The 15,909-nt window shown below is 44.9% G+C and overlaps 1 protein-coding gene across 1 annotated transcript in view; it reads right to left on the minus strand.

Annotated features, from left to right (window-relative positions):
- LOC135975945 (uncharacterized) overlaps positions 1-15,887 on the minus strand; it is a 101,261-nt gene extending 85,374 nt beyond the window's left edge. Inside the window, exon 1 of the mRNA XM_065570093.1 lies at positions 15,780-15,887. The gene's annotated coding sequence lies outside the window, so the exon portion shown is untranslated. The remainder of the gene's footprint in view (positions 1-15,779) is intronic.
- Between the last annotated feature and the right edge of the window lie 22 nt (positions 15,888-15,909).

Consider the following 15,909-nt stretch of genomic DNA (forward strand, 5'->3'; position numbering starts at 1 on the left):
CCCACAGCCCTCCCACAACTGCACAGTGCCCTGCCCCTCCCCGCCCAGAGCCCCCCCACAGATTCCCTCACTGCCCAGTGCCCCCCACCGCCCCACTGCCACAACTGCACAGTGCCCCACCCAGACCCCTGCACACTTCCCAGTGCCCCAACACACACAGATCTCCCCACCCCCCACTGCACAGCACCCCCCCAGACCCACTAGAGACCTACTCTCCCACACCCTAACCCCCAGCCACAATACCCGGCCCTGATGGGAGGTGACTGTGTCTGCCAGGCTGAGCCGGCAGCACAGCCAGAGCTTGTCCTGGGGCAGGATAACTCCGGCCCTTGGGGGTGCAATCAGCCAGGCTGGAGCAGGAGCAGGGCCTACCCGGGCCAGGCTCCCTCAGGACCCACATGCCTGGCAGGACCCAGCTGAGCCTCCCACACTCTCCCCCTCCCCCAGCCGTCCTCTGGGACTGGCTGAGACTGGCCCAGCCTCTGCACCAATCCCAGGTGGCTCTTTCCCTGGGGAGGCAGGTGGGGCCCCACAGGTCCCAGGCAGTGGCAGTGGAGACAGCTCAGAGCTGGAGCAGTGCTGGGGAGTGGGGCATATCCCTGGGACATGACTCCTGAGATCCCACCCACAGCCATTGGCCCCATGGCCAGCAGCCCTGCTGAGCCCACATGGTGGCCCCCAGCTGCTGGGTGATGAGCTCCCTACAGCAGCGGCATAGCCAGGTTCTAACATCAGGGATTTCTTGTATTATGTATAGTGAGTGTATTATATAAAAATCAGGTACTAGGGTTTACAATGTTCTAACACAAGATTATGCTATTATCATTATCCAGTCAACTTGCACACCACTATTCTGAATTAATGATAATTCACAGAGAGAGAAATAATTATTAACCAGATTCTTGGTTATTCACTCCAGTCCATAGCACACAGCACCATAAACCCAGTAGAATCTGGCCAAGAGAATATTCACCTCAAATTGTCATCTGCTACACTCTCCCCCCACCCAGCCCATTCCCAGTCACCACTATTCAGCAGGTCCGCCCGGGGGGGGGGGCAAGTGGGGCAATTTGCCCCAGGCCCGGAGTATGTCGGAGACTCCCCACACTTCCGTCTTCCCCCATCCCATCCCCCAGCGTCCTGGATGTGGCAGGCTGAGGCTCCGGTAGAGGGGGTAAGCGGCATGGTAAGGGAGGGGCAGGACAACCCCCTGACCCCATCCCCCCACAGCCATGACCCCCAGCTCCGAGCCCAGCCCCTCTGAGCCGGACACCTCCAGACCCCATCCATCCCCTCCACAGCCCAAACCACCAGCTCGGAGCCCAGCCCCTCTGGGCCGGCCAACCCCCTGACCCCATCCCCCCACAGCCATGACCCCCAGCTCCGAGCCCAGCCCCTCTGAGCCGGACACCTCCAGACCCCATCCATCCCCTCCACAGCCCAAACCACCAGCTCGGAGCCCAGCCCCTCTGAGCCGGCCAACCCCCTGACCCCATCCCCCCACAGCCATGACCCCCAGCTCCAAGCCCAGCCCCTCTGAGCCGGACACCCCCTGACCCCATCTCCCCACATCCCTGAGCCCAGCCCCTGTGAGCCGGGCACCCCCCAACCCAGAGCCCAGCTCCCCCCGGAGCCCTGGGCAACAGCAGCACCACCCCCAGGCAGCGACAGCCCATTTGCACCAACCATCACCATCACCCAGCGACAGCCCATTATGTAACTGCAAATGTCTACATCCCATTAAAGCATTTAATGTTTTCAAATGCTGGATTTAGTGTATTTTCAAATTATTACAAATTAATTTTTGAATGTATTTCACTGGTTATTTTTTACATTTCCAAATACATGTTACTATAGTATTGCAACTTTTTTTTATGGAAGGGGCCCCCAAAATTGCTTTGCTTTGTAATAATTTGAAAATACACTAAATACATTATTTAAAAACATTAAATGCTTTAATGGTATGTATACCAGCTGCTTAACTGCAGTGCGCCAGGGCCACTCCCGGACACGGTGCACTGAGACACCGGGGGATGGGGGAAGACGGATGCAGGGGGAGCCTCCGACATATTCATGGCGGCCCCTGCGGGGCCCCCGGGACCTGGGGCAAATTGCACCACTTCCCCCCCCCCCCACCGCACGGCCCTGAGACATTCTCTCGCCTAGACCTAGACCAGTTTCAACAGATTTAAAATTTTTATTAAGATGATGTAAAAAAAATAGTGAACAGAGTTTGAGCATAGAAGTTTATGGTTATCAGGGAATACTGTACAGAATTATCGATGGTGCAAAGTTTGGTTTAAAATCAGGTGGCATAAGGAATACATAATCTGCAATATCCCCGATTGGGGGTAAAAGGTTGATGGGTCAAAGTACAGGCATTGAGATATGAGGGTATGAAGTTCATATAGTGGCTATGTACGGGTGTGGAGTATAATGAGTAGATATAATGATGAGGATGGATTGACCCTCATTTGGTGAGATTTAATGTTCAGGGAGTTTATGGTTCCAGTAATTCTCTACAGATTTGTCACCAAGATCAAGGACTGCAGTGAAAAGACAGCAAGGCCTGTGTGCTGGACTTGTGTGTAGAAGCTGATTCACAAATATTCAGTGTAGTGTATTATATGGTGTCATCTTACATCCTTCTCAAGGGCAAAAAATCTTCTGAAACAACGAAGGCTTGGGCTCATGACCAGTGGCTGCAGAACTTTTGGATGTGCAAGTCCACATTTCTGCATCTGTGTGCAAAACTCACCAAAATAAAAGCTGCACTGACAATGGAAAAGAAAAAAAATTGCACTATGGGGATCTGCAACAACCGATTCTTATTGGTCAATCAGTGGTCTCTCTCCTAAACCAAGGTGGACTGGATTTCTTTAATGGAAGTAGTCACAACATATTGTGAAAGCTCATTTTATGCTCAATGCTGTGTTAAGATCTCTGCAGTCACAGATAATAACGGTCTTCTTGGGGAATCAGGGCACAGTATCCAGTCTGCAAGACACACACACACACACCCCACTTGAACAAAACCCCATCCCTCCCGTTTTGCAACCATCCCCCAGAGGAAGCAGACCGTGAGTGTTTTCCACCACAAACCCCATCCCTCCCGTTTTGCAACCATCCCCCAGAGGAAGCAGACCGTGAATGTTTTCCACCACAAACCCCATCCCTCCCATTTTGCAACCATCCCTGGACCAGTGACAGGTGCATGAGCAGCCCAGTCATTGGAACTAAGCAAGGAGAAGCCAGTGGAAAAAATGAAAAGGGGCCACTGTGGTCTCAACTTGGGCTCAGGGGCACGCTCCATACCCACAAACCCTACCTCCCCTTTCACGAATGCAATGAAAGCGGCCACTCTGGTCTCACCTTGGGCTCAGGGGCATGCTCCGTTCCCCCAAACCTTACCTCCCTTTTCACGGATTCACACACAAAAGAGTGAAACAGCGCGCCTCAATCATGCAATAGATCAATTTGGCACATTAGCCAGGAGGAAGCAGACTGTGAGTGTTTTCAACCACAAACCCCATCCCTCCCGTTTTGCAACCATCCCCCCAGAGGAAGCAGACCACGAGTGTTTTCCACCACAACCCCATCCCTCCTGTTTTGCAACCATCCCCAGAGGAAGCAGACCACGAGTGTTTTCCACCACAACACCATCCCTCCCGTTTTGCAACCATCCCCCAGAGGAAGCAGACCGGGAGTGTTTTCCACCACAACCCCATCCCTCCCGTTTTGCAACCATCCCTGGACCAGTGACAGGTGCATGAGCAGCCCAGTCATTGGAACTAAGCAAGGAGAAGCCAGTGGAAAAAATGAAAAGGGGCCACTCTGGTCTCACCTTGGGCTCAGGGGAGCACGCTCCATACCCACAAACCCTACCTCCCTTTCACGAATGCAATGAAAGCGGCCACTCTGGTCAGGAAGCAGATCGGGATCGTTTTTGACCACATACCCCATCCCCTCCTGATTCGCAACCCCATGGACAGGCAGTAGCAAGTTAACAAACAGTTTACCAAACTGCTACGCTGCGTGACAGAAACCGCACCCAGTTGCAAAAGGGGAGGGTTGTGTTTCGTGCTGGGGGCGGGGCCCGTCATTAGCCCCACCCTGCCCAGGGGGGAGGGGCAGCCCCTGGTCCGGAGTCTGCAGGGAACAAGCTCAGAGCCCCCAGGACCGTCCTGTACACTGGGCACGTGGCTCTTGGGGAGAGACAGCACCGTGGAGGGGGGGCTTATAATCATTCCTATACCCACATTTTCCACAGGCTGTGTTCATTATGGAAGATATCTCACTGCTGAGGGTGAGCAGGGAATCAAGGGAGGGTCTTCTGCAAGACTGCAGCTTTCACCCTGGCCCTTATGTGGCTCCCCTGAGTGCAGCAATGGCCCCCCCTGCCCCTCCCATTACAGCAGATTAGTGCAGGAAAGTTACCCTTAATGGGGCAAGAAAAAAAGCAGCTCTGCAAAAGAACTGGATTGCCCTGTATCTCCATGAGAGTTTCATGGACATCTCTGGCGCCGATTCCCATGAAGTGAGGGAGTCAATCAACACCCTGTTCCGTCGCTGAGACTGGGCATGTGGTGGTACGCACATCATACAGACACAAGCCTGCTTTCTGCAACCCTCCTGCCCCCCAAGAACTCACTTCAGTGATTCCCCAAATCAAAGCCACTTACCAGGGGCCTCCTCTCCTGTTTGAACTTTGCCAAGCTCCGACAGCTGTGACTGGCTAGCCTCCTCCAGGGTAGAGAAGAACTCCTGGCTGCATGCACCTCTGACCTCCAACTCATCCTCTGCCTCTGGGTCTTCCTTCGCCTCCACATCCTCATCCAAGATTTCCTCCTCCTGGCTCAGTCCACTGTCAACTGGCATGTGAGCCACCGAAGTATCCACAGTGGTCTTCGCAGTGGAGGTGGGGTCACCACCAAGTATCGCATCCAGCCCTTTGTAGAACCGGGAGCTGGTGGGTGCAGCACCGGAGCAGCGGTTTGCCTCCCATGCCAAGGAGTAGGCGTTCCGCAGCTCCTTCACTTTGACCCTGCATTGCAGCGTGTCCTGGTCATGGCCCTTTTCTCTCATGCATCGTGAAATCTGTCCATAGGTATCATAATTTCTACAGCTGAAGCACAGCTGGGACTGGACAGTGTAGCCTGATTTGGGGTGTGTTAGTAGTGTTGATTTAATTTATTAATTAAATAACAATTAATTAAAAATTAAGTATAATATTAATACTTATTGTTATGGATATTAATTAGTATGGGTTTAGGCTTGCCAGTGTGTTTGATTAGAATATAAAGTTTGTTTTGAATTAGGCTTTATAGAGTTTATAAAAGGACCTTTGGGGGTATGACAGGAAGCTTACACTGAGACAGGTGTGGAAGCAAAAAAAGCACTGACAGGAAGGCAATGGCAATGCATGATAGTTTGTTAGCAAGAGTCAGGCTAACTGTAACCCTAATAATGCGAAATTTGTAAAAGCGAGAAATGTGTAAGGCAAGTGGGAAAAAACTGTGTAAAAAGTTGTTGCAACCTTGTGTAAATAATGTGTAGATAATATGGAATGTAGACTGAGAGTCTATGTTAGTGAGCAAAACAAGATATCAGAATGACCTATGTATAAACAAAATGCAGCTGTTGCTTATTATTGTCTGCAACAAAAGGTATAAATGCTTGCTGTAATTGTTTACCTGTTGAGAGACCTGTTTAGCTCTCTCCCTCTATGCAATTAATAGAAAAAAAATAAAGTATCTGACTTGCTGTACCCAAACAAAAAGTAAAAACTCTGTTATTCTCCGACAATTTGGGGGCTCGTCCAGGATGGCAACGCCCGCAGGGGCACCGGCAGCTGCTACGGATCGTTCCCCTTCGAACCCCATGGCGTCACAATAGAGGTAGAAGACCTTTTAAAATCTCTATTGGGGTGTTGGAGGAGGACTGTCCATGGGGGCCGTCTGTCCCTGTTGGGCTCACGCCATCTGCACTTATTGACTGTGTAGCAAAATCAGATGCAGAGCGGTTCTGGGGATTTGTTTTGCCGCACCAAATAAGGTAGTTGTATGCGGTTCTGGGGAACTGTTAGTTTGGCCGCCCCCATATGCATAAAAAAGATGCATAGATATGCAGCGGTGGTAAAGGGTTTTTACCGCCTCAAGAGGGGTTGTTACTGCCTCATAGTGTATTAAGTCTGGACATAAGGTACAAATGCATCATGGTATTTGGAAATAGAGGCCTTGGTGTATGTGTGTGTGTGTGTGTGTGTGTGTGTGTGTGTGTACACCAGTGTGAATTGAAAGTTACCGGAAGATGCCCAGAGTACTCTGCCAAGTCTTTTGGCTCGTGACCAGAACTACTCTAATGCAAGCCCAGTAACTAGAGGATCTTTTAGGAGATCCGACCCACGGTGGGCTAACTCGGCCTGGCATCGTCCGGCAAGAAAGCTACCTGGGTCTAGAAGTGTGTAAACCTATCTTCCCTCCCCTTTTCCTCTCCGTGTGAGCCACTGACAGTCTAATCATCTCACTGAATGCAACGAAAGTAAACGGCGCCGTCTCTCTAAAACTAGCCAACGCTCTTTGCCGAAGGTAGGTGTAGAAGGGTCGTGGCCATCCTCGTTAGCCTCTCCTGTGTAAGTACCCTATAGAAAAAGATCCTTAGTTTATGTGCCGCTAGAGCAGACTGGGCATCCTCCCTGTGTGTGTAATTGAAAAATGGGTGGAAAACAGTCTAAGCGTTCCCTCTCACCCCCTAAGGGTACCCCATCGTATTTCATGTACGTACATTATGGTCCTAAAACCTGCAGGTATTTAGAAAACTGAAATCATTACACATGTGCAAATCCAGCTAAACAATGCCCACTAAAAGGTACCTTCAATCTAGATAAAATCATACATCTCAGAGGAGCTTTTAATCACCAAAAAGCCTCTGACACACAATGGGAGCAATTTGTCTATTGAAGAAAGGAACGGGTTAATTTAAAATTCAGCTTGGTCCAGAAATAAAAAGAAAGTTGCTCTGTGTTCAAGGTCAAAAAATCAATGCAGACCAGGCTAAGTACAAAGAAAAACTGCTTTGGGCCCAGGTAGCTGTGAAAAAATATAGACATAGTGAAACCAAAGGCAATACAAGTTACAGTGCTGAAATTACATTTGCAAAGCTTAACTGTCCTGTGAGATCCAACAGTCTGCCTTTGCGACCCTGGAGCCGGCGTGGTTTGGGACGCTAAAAAAGCCACAGGCAGCCGGCCTGAACCGAAATCACTAAAAAGACGCCCCAGGAAACCCCAGGGCGTAAAAAAACTGCCCTCCCAAGAGAGGAAGCAAGTTGGAAATTGCACAGCGCCTTCTCTGAACGTTATACACAGACGTGGCCAGTCTGGACATACATGTGTAAGTATAAAAGTGTGCCTACTCTCACCCTTAGTAAGTCTGAAAACCGAAGAGGGATTTAGCATTCCTCTCTCCACCCTGGTTGAGCGGGAAGGGTTTCAGGTGAATCTACCTCAGTCGTAGCAGGACTGGGCAATAGAAAAATTGAAAAAAAGGGAAGAGATGTGTACTTGATAACTAGAATTGAGGAATTAAGAGCATAAATCATGAACCAGGCAGCAGCTCAACCCTACGCCCAGGGCAAGTTGCAAGCCTTGAGACAGGACTTCCAGGCAAAAAAGGAAGCACTGGCTAAGTAAGTACCGGTCTTCAGGGACTTGTCAAAATTTAACCATTTGTGTTTGCATATGCTGTAACAGCAGTGTGTTTGCCACAAAAGAAAATTAAATAGCTAAACGCCAATGAGCCATGCGTTTGCCCAGGTGGCAAGCCTCATAAGGGAGGACTAGGGTAGTCTTGTGAGTAAAAATGTTTAAGGGAAGAGACCAGGAAGGGTGGGGGCTAGTTAAAAAGCCCACCCTCCTAGCTAAATTGGTAGTGAAAAAGCCAGTGCCCATAAAAGGAACAGTTCAGCAAGAAAAGCAGGATCGGGCCCAAGCGGGCAGGCAACAAATAGAAAGATTAGAAAACAGGTTGGAAACTTTAAGGGCATAGTGAAAGGAAAGGAGTAAGTAATTATAAGCATGGGGATTTCAAATCCCCAGGATAACAACACTGGTCTACAATTTTTGAGAAGTCGTCTGCTTCAGAGATAAAATGTGCTATTTATTATGTATTTTGATGTGCTGAATTCAAATATGACAATTAAAACAACTGATTGGCTACTGTTTCTAAGATAGTTAAGTTTTTACATTTTATGTCTATGTATATTGTGTAGATAGTAGAGTTTTAATCATAAATTGTAAACCTAGGTCTTTTCATGTGTTTATGGTTGCTTTACATGATAATATTTCACCTGTCCTGTTTATGTAACACTTTAAAAATCAGCAAAAGGGTTATATAAATAAAATTTATTATGAAATAAAAGACAAAAAACTATTATGTACATAGTTTAGTCCTATTCAGTGTCTACTCGGCGCTTCTTGGCTTATCTCTTGTATTCATTAAATGGAGCATCTCTTGTCACTGTCCAGCAATAGTCTACAAGCATTGATGGGCTCTATTTGCCCTGATAGCGTTTCTCCATTGTTGCAATGTCCTGGTGAAATCGCTCGCCGTGCTCGTCACTCACTGCGCCGCAGTTCGGTGGAAAAAAAACTAGATGAGAGTGCAAAAAATGTATCTTTAGTGACATGTTGCAACCAAGGCTTTTGTATGCCTCGAGGAGGTTTTCCACCAACAACCTGTAGTTGTCTGCCTTGTTGTTTCCGAGAAAATTTATTGCCACTAACTGGAAGGCTTTCCATGCCGTCTTTTCCTTGCCACGCAGTGCATGGTCAAATGAATCATCTCGAAGAAGTTCACGAATCTGAGGACCAACAAAGACACCTTCCTTTATCTTAGCTTCACTTAACCTTGGAAATGTTCCACGGAGGTACTTGAAAGCTGCTTGTGTTTTGTCAATGGCCTTGACAAAGTTCTTCATCAGACCCAGCTTGATGTGGAAGGGTGGTAACAAAATCTTCCTTGATTCAACAAGTGGTGGATGCTGAACACTTCTCCAATGACTGTCAGAGTGGCCAATTTTTCTTGATGTAGTGGGAATCTCTTGCACGACTATCCCATTCACAGAGAAAACAGCAGAACTTTGTGTATCCAGTCTGCAGACCAAGCAAGAGAGCAACAACCTTCAAATCACCACAAAGCTGCCACTGATGTTGGTCATAGTTTATGCACCTCAAAAGTTGTTTCATGTTGTCATAGGTTTCCTTCATATGGACTGCATGACCAACTGGAATTGATGGCAAAACATTGCCATTATGCAGTAAAACAGCTTTAAGACTCGTCTTCGATGAATCAACGAACAGTCTCCGCTCATCTGGATCGTGAACAATGTTGAGGGCTGCCATCACACCATCGATGTTGTTGGAGGCTACAAGATTACCTTCCATGAAGAAGAATGGGACAAGATCCTTTTGACGGTCACGGAACATGGAAACCCTAACATCACCTGCCAGGAGATTCGACTGCTGTAGTCTGGAGCCCAACAGCTCTGCCTTACTCTTGGGTAGTTCCAAATCCCTGACAAGGTCATTCAGTTCACCTTGTGTTATGAGGTGTGTCTCAGAGGAGAAGGATGGGAGAAAGTGTGGGTCCTGTGACATTGATGGTTCAGGACCAGAAGTTTCATCCTCTTCCTTGTCTGACTCAAGTGAGAATGATTCTGCTGCATCAGGAACCGGCAGTCCTTCTCCGTGGGGTACTGGGCGTATAGCTGATGGAATGTTTGGATAATGCACAGTCCACTTTTTCTTCTTTGACACACCTTTCCCAACTGGAGGCACCATGCAGAAGTAACAATTGCTGGTATGATCTGTTGGCTCTCTCCAAAGCACTGGCACTGCAAAAGGCATAGATTTCCTTTTCCTGTTCAACCACTGGCCAAGATTTGTTGCACAAGTGTTGCAGCATATGTGTGGGGCCCACCTCTTGTCCTGATCTCCAATTTTGCAGCCAAAATAAAGGTGATAGGCTTTCTTAACCATAGTGATTATACTGCGCTTTTATGATGCAAAAGTCACTTCACCACAAACATAGCAGAAGTTATCTGCACTGTTCACACAAGTACGAGGCATCTCTGCTCACTTTGGCTAAACAGAAATGTGTCTCTTTGCAAAATCAAACACTGACAAATAAGAGAGCACGACACTGTATGATTTCTAGAGCTGATATAGGGCAATTTGTTCAGCAGAGTGATGTAAGCTTCATTATGATTGCATCATCCATGACTTCTAGGAATAACATGATGCAATTCATATAATGTATGACGCAATACCAGCTTCAGATTGCATCATTCATTGTTTTGCCTAAAAAGCAAGTACTGTCCAAACCCAGTCATAGATTTATTCATAGATCCAGTCAAAGATATATTTTAGTCATTTCTGGTTTAAATTGAGATCCCTTCCCTTTATAACTCACGTATCCTCCGCCATTCCCAAGTCAAGGGTCGTATATACTGACCCAATAGCATATCTTGAAAACTAGAGCCAATCCACAATTTTAAGCATCATTTTCGTTCTCAATGACCCAGAATTAGTAAAGTTTGATTACATTTATTTCAGAAGCATTTTGGCTGTAGAGCAGTGTAATTGGAATGGTAAATGTGTGTAAGACAGCGTCTTTGTACCAAGGTGCAAGGCTCTCCTTTCTTCTGCAAAATAAAAGAACTGTTCCTTATACCTGTCTGGCTGTTACTGGCTCTCAGCTAGGTGGACCCGATATTTCGGTGACAGTTTCTGGTGACTCCGCCGGAACTCTCCTAGCTCCAACATTGAACTCTGAACAGCTGCGGCGAACCGGGAATGGCGCCAACGGGGTGTTTTGCCCCTTTTCTCTGCTTCACCGCGGCCCCTGAGGTTTGTGTTCTGATAAGGTAAGTCCTAATAGGATAAGGAGACACTATCTGGTTCTGGTCTGGTTCTGTTCTGGTTAACCAGTTAATGAATTTCTGTCTTATACATTTGGGCGTTAGGTGTGTGAACGGAACTGAGCCTCTCATTCATAATTCCTCAGAGTGGAAGCCATTGCGTGCGATGAAGCTCTGAGGTCGAATTGGAATCCTTCCTTCCCGTCCCCTGTAGCGGTCAGTATTAGTAAAAATTCCTGTAATGGGATCCTATTAGGCCATAATTCCCTCTGTTCTCTGTGTAATTCTCTGTTAAAGTGTCAGCAGGCAGATGGGTGGGTCTCTGGTAAAACCCTCTAAAAATAGTCCTTTGAATTATATGTTAAGCAAATAGCCCTTACCCGGTGTTCAAAAAGGGATGTCAAGGAAGTGTTTTTTACAACTTTGCACCCAGGATTGGCCAGCCCTGGGAACTGCATGGCCCGAGTATGGCTCCTTTAATATTCCTACCCATTTAACTCCCTTGCGCCTGACATTGGAAAACCAAGTGCTGGGGCAAATGGATTATTGGTTTTTGTGGAATCTGTGTTTTATAAGTTTAAAATGAATTGGTATTGTTTAAAGTTGCAAAAACCAAACATACTTTTGCCAGACCCAGGAAACTAATGTTGTGTAATATGGTATTTAGCCTTTACTCCTTAAGGTAACTTAATGCTTTACAAGATTTAAAATGTTTTAAATAAAGACCAAAGGTTGTGGCTGCAGCAGGGTAGTCAAAGCGAGGAGAATAAAAAATTTAAATTTGTTTTTGGGTAACAAAAATAGCAGATAAAAGATCTGGTAAAGAAAAAAAAAGGACAGTGCCTCTGGCTCTATGTGGTCGAACTGTCTTACTAGGGGTGAATGGAAATTTTGTAAGCACAAAAAAAAATAGTTACACCTTGTCTAAAAATTAATGTGGCTAGTGTTGTGAAAATTGAATTGTGGAAAGAATGTGCATTTTCCCCAGAACATGTGCAGTGTATATTGTAGTAAAGGTAAAAAAAAAAAATACAAACCTACCAATATAGGTTGTGTTGTCTTTTTCAGATCACTGTGTGTTTAAAAGCAGAAGTTAAAAGTAAAAGGCAATCAAAAGTCTGGGAAAGTTAATTGTGTCCCTTTTTAAGTAAGAATCTTTAAGCTGTGGATAGCCTTGAATCTGGAAGCAAGCCAGTAAGCATCTGTATTAATGCAATTTTCTAACTAATAAGGTAGAAGCCACTGAAACCTGGGCTGCCTATAAAACAAATACAAGAAAATATGTGGTAATTCCTCTGTTTTGTCTAAAATCAACAGAAGTATGTGTATATAAAGAAAATATTTTAAGCAATAACTGACTGCCCAGAAGGGGTAGACCTCTGTTCTTTTGTCTTTCAGATCATCAAAGAAAACGGATGCCAGCTGAATAGCATTCAACGTACCATGCATTCACTGGCACAATAGGAATTATTTTTGTGATTTATGGCCAAAATTGTTGTTAAAATTTGCATACCAGCAGTCTTTGGAAGCAAGGACATGGAAGGTTAACCCACTCCCCATATTGCCCATGGAATCCTTCTGGCTACCTCAAATTTCTAGCCAGAGGGCTGGGAAGAAAGGAAAGCTATTGAACACCAGAGGTTGTACCGAGTGGACTCCTCAAAAGTGGGTGTGCTTGTCCTGGTTTGTTGCTCCAAAGCTCTGTAATAATGTTATTTTACTGAAAGGGTGTACATGGAATACATTAAGCAATAAGACTAATGTACTGTATAATGGCAATGTGTATGTGTTCATTGTTGGGAAAAGGTGTATGAGTAAAAACTGAAAGTTTCCTTTGTAGGTTAAAAGAACCTAAAAAAAAAAAAAAGGAAAAGGAAAAAACCAAAACGAGTTAACTGAAAAAATATAGCTAGCAAGCTCAGTCCAAAGATAAGACGCTGGCCCCATCCAAGGACACTGCCCACAGCTAAGACTTGGCTGACAGCCAAGTAAAAGGGGGGCCTAAATGTGCCCAAGCAACTATAAAATCTGCAAAACACTGCCAGGCATTAATGAAATGTGTTAGGTTTCTTTTCTCACAGATAAAAGAAGTGCTACCCAAAGACCCTAGTAGCCCTGCCATTCATTGAAACAAGGAGACTGAGTCTACGTAAAGTCCATCGACAAAAGACAGCTTTGGCTCCATGCTGGAAAGGCCCTTTCCAAGTCCTGTTAACCACCAACACCGCTGTGAAGTGCCAAGGACTGCCTACCTGGACCCATGCTTCGCACTGTAAAAAGACCCCTCCACCTCGGAAGAACTCTCCGACTAATAAACTTATTTCTCCTTTTATCTCTGCTGTGCCTTCTGAACATCAGGAAAAAGGAAAAAAGACAAGGTGAAGTGCTAGTAACCTCTCCCTTATCCACTAACAGACCTACTGTGCCTTTGAATTAAAAAAAAAAAAAACACAAAACCATTACAGGGTGATGTGCTAGTAACCTGTCCCCTGTATAATGCTGAACCATAACTGTTTCAGGAAAAAAAAAAAAAAAAGGAACACTTGCTCCATTGAAACCACCAAAGTCCAGGAATTCCTGCCTACAAAACAAAAAACAAACAAAAAAAAACATTAAAAACTGACCCTGGTAAAGAAACAAAAAATTATACACTGGCAGAAAAAAAACTTGTGGGACCCATGCTTGGAAATGTGGTATAGTACTACCCCAAAAAGAAATGTATTAGAATATCAAGGAACTGTAACTAACACTACACTAGGAACTGTTAAATTTTCATTACCCTTATCCAGTTTCCAGATCACCTCTACATATCCAAATTGTTCACAGGTGGCTGCCATTAGATTAGCACAACAAAGGGCTTGGGTTATTTCCTCTAGAAAGAAAAAAAACTTAACTGAATCCCTTTGGGATGGGGCCAATACTGCAGCAGCAGTTTAAAATATTTTTAAGAACCAAAAAAACAAAACAAAACATAATAAGAAATTGGGGCACAGCTAACCCAGGTACAGGCTGGAATTGGTAAGTTACATGTTATCTCTGCCCTTAGTTCTATGACCCAGAAGTTGCTAACAAAAATGGTATTAAATATCACTAAGGCTGGGAAGGCATTGCAGTGGAATCTAGCACGTTCAGAAATTCAGGATTTCCTGAATGACCAGCTAATGGCCATTCGAAATAATCTAGAGCATCAGGCTTGGCCCACTGCCCTTACAGACACATCAGGAATACCATCTGATCTGTGGCCATGGAAACATACTTGAAAACTTTCTGGGTGAAAGTGCGGACGTTCTCAGTGCTCCTTCCAAGCATATGGACTGGTTGGGAGGGGATGGGCTCCCACATACCGAATCTTGCCGGGTCTATGGGAAGAATGCATGTGGAACTGGGTAATTCACCGAGACATCTGGGAAATTAGACTACCTGGTATGCCCAATCAATTTTTAGTAAGTGCTCCTGGAATTACACCTGACATTTAAATGGAATTAAAAAGTCAATGGACATTTTGGCCGTTAGAACCCCCACAGCTTCAGTGTATCTGTAAACTGAAGCCAGGAGAAGTTGTTACTCTTCATGACTACGTTTGCTGGGAGGGTAGGGGACAACGAACTACCCTGACAGGACACTTACACACAGCTATCATTAGCTTGAAAAAGTATGTTAAAGCCACCACATTGCAAGACATACATATTAATCTCACTACCACTGCAGGCAATCATATTATTTACTGGCCTGCAGACAAAATTTTGCAAGTAGCCCTTAGGTTCCAGATACCCTTTAATTGAACTAGTTTAGTACCTGATAGATTTCAAAATTTGCTTTCACTGTTACCAAAAGTTCAGTGAATCTCTGAAATGCAAGGGCAAATTCACATGCTTCTATATATATATCTATCAAGTTAAAAAGTATGCCTTTTATACAGCTTATAAGGTGTCTATTTTATGTACTAAGTATAATGTATGGTGCTTTATGACTAAAACTGTACAAAAACCCCATCATATAATTGCTATGGGAATGTTATTGCTTGTATTGCTATTAGTTAGTTTAGAATTATGTTATTGTTGTTAAGGATGTAATAATAGTAATACCTTTCATGTCCATGCTCATCATGCATTGTCATTACATCCAATCAAAACCCCTAAGGTTAAAGCATGTAAAGTAAAATCTGAATTCCAAGACTTAATGCAAATAAAGATTTAAAAAGGTTTGTTGTACTAGTAGTACAAAAGGGGGGGTTGTGCAAGCAAAAAAAAAAACTGACAGGAAGGGAATGGCAATGCATGACAGTTTGTTAGCATGAGTCAGGCTAACTGTAATCCTAATAACGGGAAATTTGTAAAAGCGAGAAATGTGTAAGGCAAGTGGGAAAAGACTGTGGAAAAAGTTGTTGCAACCTTGTGTAAATAATGTGTAGATAATATGGAACGTAGACTGAGAGTCTGTTAGTGAGCAAAACAAGACATCAGAATGACCTATGTATAAACAAAATGCAGCTGTTGCTCATTATTGTCTGTAACAAAAGGGATAAATGCTTGCTGTAAGTGTTTACCTGTTAAGAGACCTGTTTAGCTCTCTCCCTCTATGCAATTAATAGAAAAAAAATAAAGTATCTAACTTGCTGTACCCAAACAAAAAGTAAAAACTCTGTTATTGTCCGACACAGGTATAGTTATAAAGACTTTTTATTAAAATCGATGACATAGTAAGTAAATGGTAAACAGTTAGAATTACAAAATTATAATTGTATCACAGTTATTCAAGATATATATATATATATATAGTAACACATGATTATGTGCTGCAAAGCTTTGGTTAATACTCACACCCTGTTTTGATGACCTGGTGTTGAAGATATAGGATCACACCTTTGGTGGTGCCTCTGGCAGAGGAAACTAATGTCACACCTCTGGCAGAGGAAGCTAATGCAAAAGCTGTTAGGGCTGTTTACTTTCTAACTATGCAAATAAGCATTTATTAATCCTTAGAGTTACAACA

This window comes from Chrysemys picta, chromosome 16, assembly GCF_011386835.1.
Source record: "Chrysemys picta bellii isolate R12L10 chromosome 16, ASM1138683v2, whole genome shotgun sequence".
NCBI classification, from domain to species: Eukaryota; Metazoa; Chordata; order Testudines; family Emydidae; genus Chrysemys; species Chrysemys picta.